Source organism: Pseudophryne corroboree, chromosome 1 (genome assembly GCF_028390025.1).
Source record: "Pseudophryne corroboree isolate aPseCor3 chromosome 1, aPseCor3.hap2, whole genome shotgun sequence".
In the NCBI taxonomy this organism is placed as follows: domain Eukaryota; kingdom Metazoa; phylum Chordata; class Amphibia; order Anura; family Myobatrachidae; genus Pseudophryne; species Pseudophryne corroboree.
Window position 1 is genome coordinate 160,629,587 of NC_086444.1, and position 8,822 is coordinate 160,638,408.

General features: G+C 46.1%; 1 long non-coding RNA gene across 1 annotated transcript; it reads right to left on the minus strand.

The window, feature by feature from the left end:
• Positions 1–6,830: 6,830 nt before the first annotated feature.
• Positions 6,831–8,577, minus strand: LOC135014782 (uncharacterized). Its single transcript, XR_010213619.1, has 3 exons — positions 8,357–8,577; positions 8,027–8,048; positions 6,831–7,007 (listed from the first exon to the last, which is right to left on the minus strand). It is a non-coding gene; the product is annotated as an uncharacterized LOC135014782 (long non-coding RNA).
• Positions 8,578–8,822: the final 245 nt, after the last annotated feature.

Consider the following 8,822-nt stretch of genomic DNA (forward strand, 5'->3'; position numbering starts at 1 on the left):
GTCCATAATTGTATACCACCTACCCGTGGTTTTTTTTTCTTTCTTCTTTATACATACATACTACTACATCTCTTTATCAACCAGTCTATATTAGCAGCAGACACAGTACAGTACGGTAGTTCACGGCTGTGGCTACCTCTGTGTCGGCACTCCGTCCATAATTGTATACCACCTACCCGTGGTTTTTTTTTCTTTCTTCTTCATACATACATACTACGACATCTCTTTATCAACCAGTCTATATTAGCAGCAGACACAGTACAGTACGGTAGTTCACGGCTGTGGCTACCTCTGTGTCGGCACTCGGCAGTCCGTCCATAATTGTATACCACCTAACCGTGGTTTTTTTTTCTTTCTTCTTCATACATACATACTACGACATCTCTTTATCAACCAGTCTATATTAGCAGCAGACACAGTACAGTACGGTAGTTCACGGCTGTGGCTACCTCTGTGTCGGCACTCGGCAGTCCGTCCATAATTGTATACCACCTAACCGTGGTTTTTTTTTCTTTCTTCTTCATACATACATACTACGACATCTCTTTATCAACCAGTCTATATTAGCAGCAGACACAGTACGGTAGTTCACGGCTGTAGCTACCTCTGTGTCGGCACTCGGCAGACCGTCCATAATTGTATACTAGTATCCATCCATCTCCATTGTTTACCTGAGGTGCCTTTTAGTTGTGCCTATTAAAATATGGAGAACAAAAATGTTGAGGTTCCAAAATTAGGGAAAGATCAAGATCCACTTCCACCTCGTGCTGAAGCTGCTGCCACTAGTCATGGCCGAGACGATGAAATGCCAGCAACGTCGTCTGCCAAGGCCGATGCCCAATGTCATAGTACAGAGCATGTCAAATCCAAAACACCAAATATCAGTAAAAAAAGGACTCCAAAACCTAAAATAAAATTGTCGGAGGAGAAGCGTAAACTTGCCAATATGCCATTTACCACACGGAGTGGCAAGGAACGGCTGAGGCCCTGGCCTATGTTCATGGCTAGTGGTTCAGCTTCACATGAGGATGGAGGCACTCAGCCTCTCGCTAGAAAAATGAAAAGACTCAAGCTGGCAAAAGCAGTAGCACCGCAAAGAACTGTGCGTTCTTCGAAATCCCAAATCCACAAGGAGAGTCCAATTGTGTCGGTTGCGATGCCTGACCTTCCCAACACTGGACGTGAAGAGCATGCGCCTTCCACCATTTGCACGCCCCCTGCAAGTGCTGGAAGGAGCACCCGCAGTCCAGTTCCTGATAGTCAGATTGAAGATGTCAGTGTTGAAGTACACCAGGATGAGGAGGATATGGGTGTTGCTGGCGCTGGGGAGGAAATTGACCAGGAGGATTCTGATGGTGAGGTGGTTTGTTTAAGTCAGGCACCCGGGGAGACACCTGTTGTCCGTGGGAGGAATATGGCCGTTGACATGCCTGGTGAAAATACCAAAAAAATCAGCTCTTCGGTGTGGAACTATTTCAACAGAAATGCGGACAACAGGTGTCAAGCCGTGTGTTCCCTTTGTCAAGCTGTAATAAGTAGGGGTAAGGACGTTAACCACCTCGGAACATCCTCCCTTATACGTCACCTGCAGCGCATTCATAATAAGTCAGTGACAAGTTCAAAAACTTTGGGTGACAGCGGAAGCAGTCCACTGACCAGTAAATCCCTTCCTCTTGTAACCAAGCTCACGCAAACCACCCCACCAACTCCCTCAGTGTCAATTTCCTCCTTCCCCAGGAATGCCAATAGTCCTGCAGGCAATGTCACTGGCAATTCTGACGAGTCCTCTCCTGCCTGGGATTCCTCCGATGCATCCTTGCGTGTAACGCCTACTGCTGCTGGCGCTGCTGTTGTTGCTGCTGGGAGTCGATGGTCATCCCAGAGGGGAAGTCGTAAGACCACTTTTACTACTTCCACCAAGCAATTGACTGTCCAACAGTCCTTTGCGAGGAAGATGAAATATCACAGCAGTCATCCTACTGCAAAGCGGATAACTGAGGCTTTGGCATCCTGGGTGGTGAGAACCGTGGTTCCGGTATCCATCATTACTGCAGAGCCAACTAGAGACTTGTTGGAGGTACTGTGTCCCCGGTACCAAATACCATCTAGGTTCCATTTCTCTAGGCAGGCGATACCGAAAATTTACACAGACCTCAGAAAAAGAGTCACCAGTGTCCTAAAAAATGCAGCTGTACCCAATGTCCACTTAACCACGGACATGTGGACAAGTGGAGCAGGGCAGGGTCAGGACTATATGACTGTGACAGCCCACTGGGTAGATGTATGGACTCCCGCCGCAAGAACAGCAGCGGCGGCACCAGTAGCAGCATCTCGCAAACGCCAACTCTTTCCTAGGCAGGCTACGCTTTGTATCACCGGTTTCCAGAATACGCACACAGCTGAAAACCTCTTACGGCAACTGAGGAAGATCATCGCGGAATGGCTTACCCCAATTGGACTCTCCTGTGGATTTGTGGCATCGGACAACGCCAGCAATATTGTGTGTGCATTAAATATGGGCAAATTCCAGCACGTCCCATGTTTTGCACATACCTTGAATTTGGTGGTGCAGAATTATTTAAAAAACGACAGGGGCGTGCAAGAGATGCTGTCGGTGGCCAGAAAAATTGCGGGACACTTTCGGCGTACAGGCACCACGTACAGAAGACTGGAGCACCACCAAAAACTACTGAACCTGCCCTGCCATCATCTGAAGCAAGAAGTGGTAACGAGGTGGAATTCAACCCTCTATATGCTTCAGAGGTTGGAGGAGCAGCAAAAGGCCATTCAAGCCTATACAATTGAGCACGATATAGGAGGTGGAATGCACCTGTCTCAAGCGCAGTGGAGAATGATTTCAACGTTGTGCAAGGTTCTGATGCCCTTTGAACTTGCCACACGTGAAGTCAGTTCAGACACTGCCAGCCTGAGTCAGGTCATTCCCCTCATCAGGCTTTTGCAGAAGAAGCTGGAGACATTGAAGGAGGAGCTAACACGGAGTGATTCCGCTAGGCATGTGGGACTTGTGGATGGAGCCCTTAATTCGCTTAACAAGGATTCACGGGTGGTCAATCTGTTGAAATCAGAGCACTACATTTTGGCCACCGTGCTCGATCCTAGATTTAAAGCCTACCTTGGATCTCTCTTTCCGGCAGACACAAGTCTGCTGGGGTTGAAAGACCTGCTGGTGAGAAAATTGTCAAGTCAAGCGGAACGCGACCTGTCAACATCTCCTCCTTCACATTCTCCCGCAACTGGGGGTGCGAGGAAAAGGCTCAGAATTCCGAGCCCACCCGCTGGCGGTGATGCAGGGCAGTCTGGAGCGACTGCTGATGCTGACATCTGGTCCGGACTGAAGGACCTGACAACGATTACGGACATGTCGTCTACTGTCACTGCATATGATTCTCTCACCATTGAAAGAATGGTGGAGGATTATATGAGTGACCGCATCCAAGTAGGCACGTCACACAGTCCATACTTATACTGGCAGGAAAAAGAGGCAATTTGGAGGCCATTGCACAAACTGGCTTTATTCTACCTAAGTTGCCCTCCCACAAGTGTGTACTCCGAAAGAGTGTTTAGTGCCGCCGCTCACCTTGTCAGCAATCGGCGTACGAGGTTACATCCAGAAAATGTGGATAAGATGATGTTCATTAAAATGAATTATAATCAATTCCTCCGCGGAGACATTGACCAGCAGCAATTGCCTCCACAAAGTACACAGGGAGCTGAGATGGTGGATTCCAGTGGGGACGAATTGATAATCTGTGAGGAGGGGGATGTACACGGTGATATATCGGAGGGTGATGATGAGGTGGACATCTTGCCTCTGTAGAGCCAGTTTGTGCAAGGAGAGATTAATTGCTTCTTTTTTTGGGGGGGTCCAAACCAACCCGTCATATCAGTCACAGTCGTGTGGCAGACCCTGTCACTGAAATGATGGGTTGGTTAAAGTGTGCATGTCCTGTTTTGTTTATACAACATAAGGGTGGGTGGGAGGGCCCAAGGACAATTCCATCTTGCACCTCTTTTTTCTTTTATTTTTCTTTGCGTCATGTGCTGTTTGGGGAGGGTTTTTTGGAAGGGACATCCTGCGTGACACTGCAGTGCCACTCCTAAATGGGCCCGGTGTTTGTGTCGGCCACTAGGGTCGCTAATCTTACTCACACAGTCAGCTACCTCATTGCGCCTCTTTTTTTCTTTGCGTCATGTGCTGATTGGGGAGGGTTTTTTGGAAGGGACATCCTGCGTGACACTGCAGTGACACTCCTAAATGGGCCCGGTGTTTGTGTCGGCCACTAGGGTCGCTAATCTTACTCACACAGTCAGCTACCTCATTGCGCCTCTTTTTTTCTTTGCGTCATGTGCTGATTGGGGAGGGTTTTTTGGAAGGGACATCCTGCGTGACACTGCAGTGCCACTCCTAAATGGGCCCGGTGTTTGTGTCGGCCACTAGGGTCGCTAATCTTACTCACACAGTCAGCTACCTCATTGCGCCTCTTTTTTTCTTTGCGTCATGTGCTGATTGGGGAGGGTTTTTTGGAAGGGACATCCTGCGTGACACTGCAGTGCCACTCCTAAATGGGCCCGGTGTTTGTGTCGGCCACTAGGGTCGCTTATCTTACTCACACAGTCAGCTACCTCATTGCGCCTCTTTTTTTCATTGCGTCATGTGCTGATTGGGGAGGGTTTTTTGGAAGGGACATCCTGCGTGACACTGCAGTGCCACTCCTAGATGGGCCAGGTGTTTGTGTCGGCCACTAGTGTCGCTTAGCTTAGTCATCCAGCGACCTTGGTGCAAATTTTAGGACTAAAAATAATATTGTGAGGTGTGAGGTATTCAGAATAGACTGAAAATGAGTGGAAATTATGGTTTTTGAGGTTAATAATAATATGGGATCAAAATGACCCCCAAATTCTATGATTTAAGCTGTTTTTTAGTGTTTTTTAAAAAAAACACCCGAATCCAAAACACACCCGAATCCGACAAAAAAAATTCGGTGAGGTTTTGCCAAAACGCGGTCGAACCCAAAACACGGCCGCGGAACCGAACCCAAAACCAAAACACAAAACCCGAAAAATTTCAGGCGCTCATCTCTAGTTGGCGCATGGTGTAAAGAATGCCTCCAAAACTTGTAGGATCTCCAACTGCAACATCTGAAATTAAGATGCAACACAAACATTAATAACTTAATTACATTACTTATTATCCAAGCAAGGCGCAAAGCACACTTAAATGCAGGCATGTCCAAACTGCTGGACTCCAGCTGTTGTGAAACTACATATACCAGCATGCCTTGACACAGTTTTGTGGTCAGGGAATGCCAAAGCTGTGTCAGGGCATGCTGGGATGTGTAGTTTCTCAACAGTTGGAGGGCCGCAGTTTGGACAGGCCTGCTTTAATGGCAAAGTTACTACATCCTGCCTGTTTTATGGTACAATCATTAGCAGAACAACACACAAGCCTGCTCAGCCTTTTTTTAAGATTTTAAAGTGTTCCAGACCATGGGTTACATTTACTACTATGTGAGTTATATTTAAGATGGAACGTTGCCCATAGCAAACAAGCAAAAATATGAATATTATATTGTAGAAGTGGTTCCCAATTTTTAAAGTATAATCTTATTGGTTGCTATGGCCGACATCCCATGTTAAAGATAACTACCATCTTCGTCAATGTTACACCATGTTGGCATTCATTCCCATTTGGTTTTTTTTTTAATTTTTTTTTTTTAGGGTGTTGGTCCTGCATCATCACACTGCATATCAACATCTTCAGAAGGACAACATATCCTAGCATGCCCACACTCCATGAAAGCTGCCCTTACTAAATAAGGTCAAACAGGTTTGACTTTATCCAATAATCATTTTGTGAGTGTAACTTTCACACCACAAATCATTGGGTCGTTAGGCTGCCTAACAAAGTGAAGCATGTGATTTGTAAGTGTAAATATTAAGAATACACAGGCACAAGTGTAAAAGAACAACAACATACTAAACTCCACTCAGGTCTAACTGTTTCCCAGAAAACCTAACACATATAAACCCTGTTGTCCTGCCAACCCTGTTGACCTAATGAGTGTCGACCTAGAGTGGACACACAAAACATGGCACACATAAACACTGGACATATAATGACACTCAAATAAATGTAAATGCAACATGTACACCATGAAGAAAAACACAATTAATTTTCCTTGGTACAAGAATTCCAACAGTACAACACTGCATGTTTTGTCATTGTAAGTGTAAGTAGGTAATCATTTTTAACAAAATGTTAAAACACTTACTTTCCTCGGCAACATGAAGACTCCCTGAACTGTCTTCAGGGGCTTCCTCTGCCCATTCACTGGGTGGGGATGGCGGCTGGATGGGGGAAGGCGGCTGGATGGGGGAAGGAGGAGGGATTGGGGAAGGAGGCTGGATGGGGGAAGGAGGCTGGATGGGGGAAGGAGGCTTGATGGGGGAAGGAGGCTGGATGGGGGAAGGAGGTTGGATTGGGGATGTAATTTCAGAGGGTGGGTCTGATTGAGAGGGCGAGGGGGGCGGTGAAAATGTTAGGCCAATAGAGGGTGAGGGGGGCTGAGAAGGTGAGTTGGAAGTAGAAGGAGAAGGGGTATGGGAAGGAGGAGAAGGGGTCACAGAAAGAGAAGGAGAGGTTGGCTGAGAAGGGGAGTGGAAAGTGGAGTGGGCCTGGGAAGCTGAGGGGGCCTGGGAAGCTGAGGGGGCCTGGGAAGCTGAGGGTGACTGGGAAGCTGAGGTGGATTGTGAAGCTGAGGGTGATTGGGAAGCTGAGGGGGATTGGGAAGCTGAGGGGGAGTGAGAAGGGGAGGGGGATTGGGAAGCTGAGGGGGAGTGAGAAGGGGAGGGGGAGTGAGAAGGGGAGGGGGAGTGAGAAGGGGAGGGGGAGTGAGAAGGGGAGGGGGACTGGGAAGTGGAGGGGGAGTGAGAAGGGGAAGGGTGCTGAGCTGGTGCATCATGTGGTGCTTGCCGTTGTGGTCGTCCTAGAATGATTGTTAAAATATAATTAAATTTGCATGTTAAATTACATACTAATCAATTGTAATTTTCACTGTTCGGTTCCATGTAAAAGAAAGTTTTTTTTAGAATTTAAAAAAAAAAATTATTCAAACCTCTTCATGTTGCCCACTGCAAACAAAATTATGAAATAAAAAAAATTTGTCGGTCATTCCTGTATCTATTCCATTGAGACATATTGATTTGTCTAGCCAACATCACCAGATCACTATTCAAGCTACCTTATTATATAGACAGCACTGATCAAGTTTTTTGGTACAGTTTCCTGCCTGGTTACTAATTATGTAAAACATGCACTTGTTTAGGGACACTTTGCTACAGTCAGTAATGTTTGCCCTAACCACACACACTGTCCTATTTTTTCAAAATGTTCACTCAGTGTTGCAATTAGCCTACCACTTAGTGAAAATTTGCACTATTTATGCTAATAATCTTATGTAATGTTACTTACTGCGTGCATGCATAGTGCGGATTTGCTGGCGGATCTCCGCCAACAGCTCTGGAGTCCTCCTTCGGAGATCACTCCATCTCCGCTCTAACTGGATGATGGTCCGCATGCTGCGGATGCGAGACCGCAGCAGGCGACGGACCTCCGCGTAGGCCTCGCGCTTAACACGATTGGGGATGAATCGCCCAACGCGGCCTACGCGGCGGTCCATCACCGCAACCAGGACGCGGAGCTCCCGCCTGGTGAAAGGTGCCGCACGCATCATGGCAATGGCGTTTTCCTTATTTGGGCATATATTTATAATGTCTGTTAGCATGTGATTGGTCCACAATCTATGCTGTCATATGTCATTTATAATAACTTTATTGATCTTTGCAATGCTGTGAAGAGCAGAGTGTTATTTCGCACGAGCGGAACTACGCATTCGCATAAGCAAATTTTAAGCAAAACACAACCAAAAAAATTAAAACAAAAAAAACACAGACACAGACACACACACAGTTTTAGATCAATTTATAAACATATCTGAGTACTCACCTCAGTTTGTGTGGTCTTTCAGCTGGACATTCACAAAGTGGGCAACATTCAGTTTCATTTGTTTGTGTTTTTGTTTAAATAATCATGATGTTAGAATAGTAAAAAAATAAGGACACTATTTAGCAACATCACAGTATTGTTTTACACAAAATTAAATTGTCAGCTTAACGTGTTATTGTTTTTTGAAGATTAAAAAAAAAACAGATTCAAACACACAAAAAGCATTACACAATGACCTTACAATAGCAAACACAATTTCTACATTTAAATAAAAAATGATGCATACTGTGCTTTTATTTTGGTAACAATAGAGTAAAAAAAACACTATACCTGAAAAATTCAGCAACAATGCTTGCCCTGACTTGGCTCCCCCTCCTTGTAACACTCCCCCCACCGAAGTGTCGGACAACCCCTGGCTCCTCATCAGGCAATTCCTCTGTCTGAGGAAGCTCTACGCTACTCCTTACCGCGATATTGTGGAGTATAGCGCACAGGACCACTATTTTACTTGCCATCTCCGGCGAATACATGATGTCGCCACCAGTGCGGTGGAGCACACGAAACCGCCCTTTAAGGACCCCAATTGTGCGCTCCACCAGCTGCCTAGTGGCAGTAAGCGCGGAGTTAAATGCCGTCTGTGGTCCTGGCCTGGGATTACGGTAAGGAGTCATGAGCCAGGGGGTGCAAGGATATCCACGGTCTCCTGTTTGAGGAAAAAAAAAAATTAGAAATAGTCAATTTGGAAAAATATACAAAATTTTGAACAAAATATGTGCAACAACTCACCCAATAACCA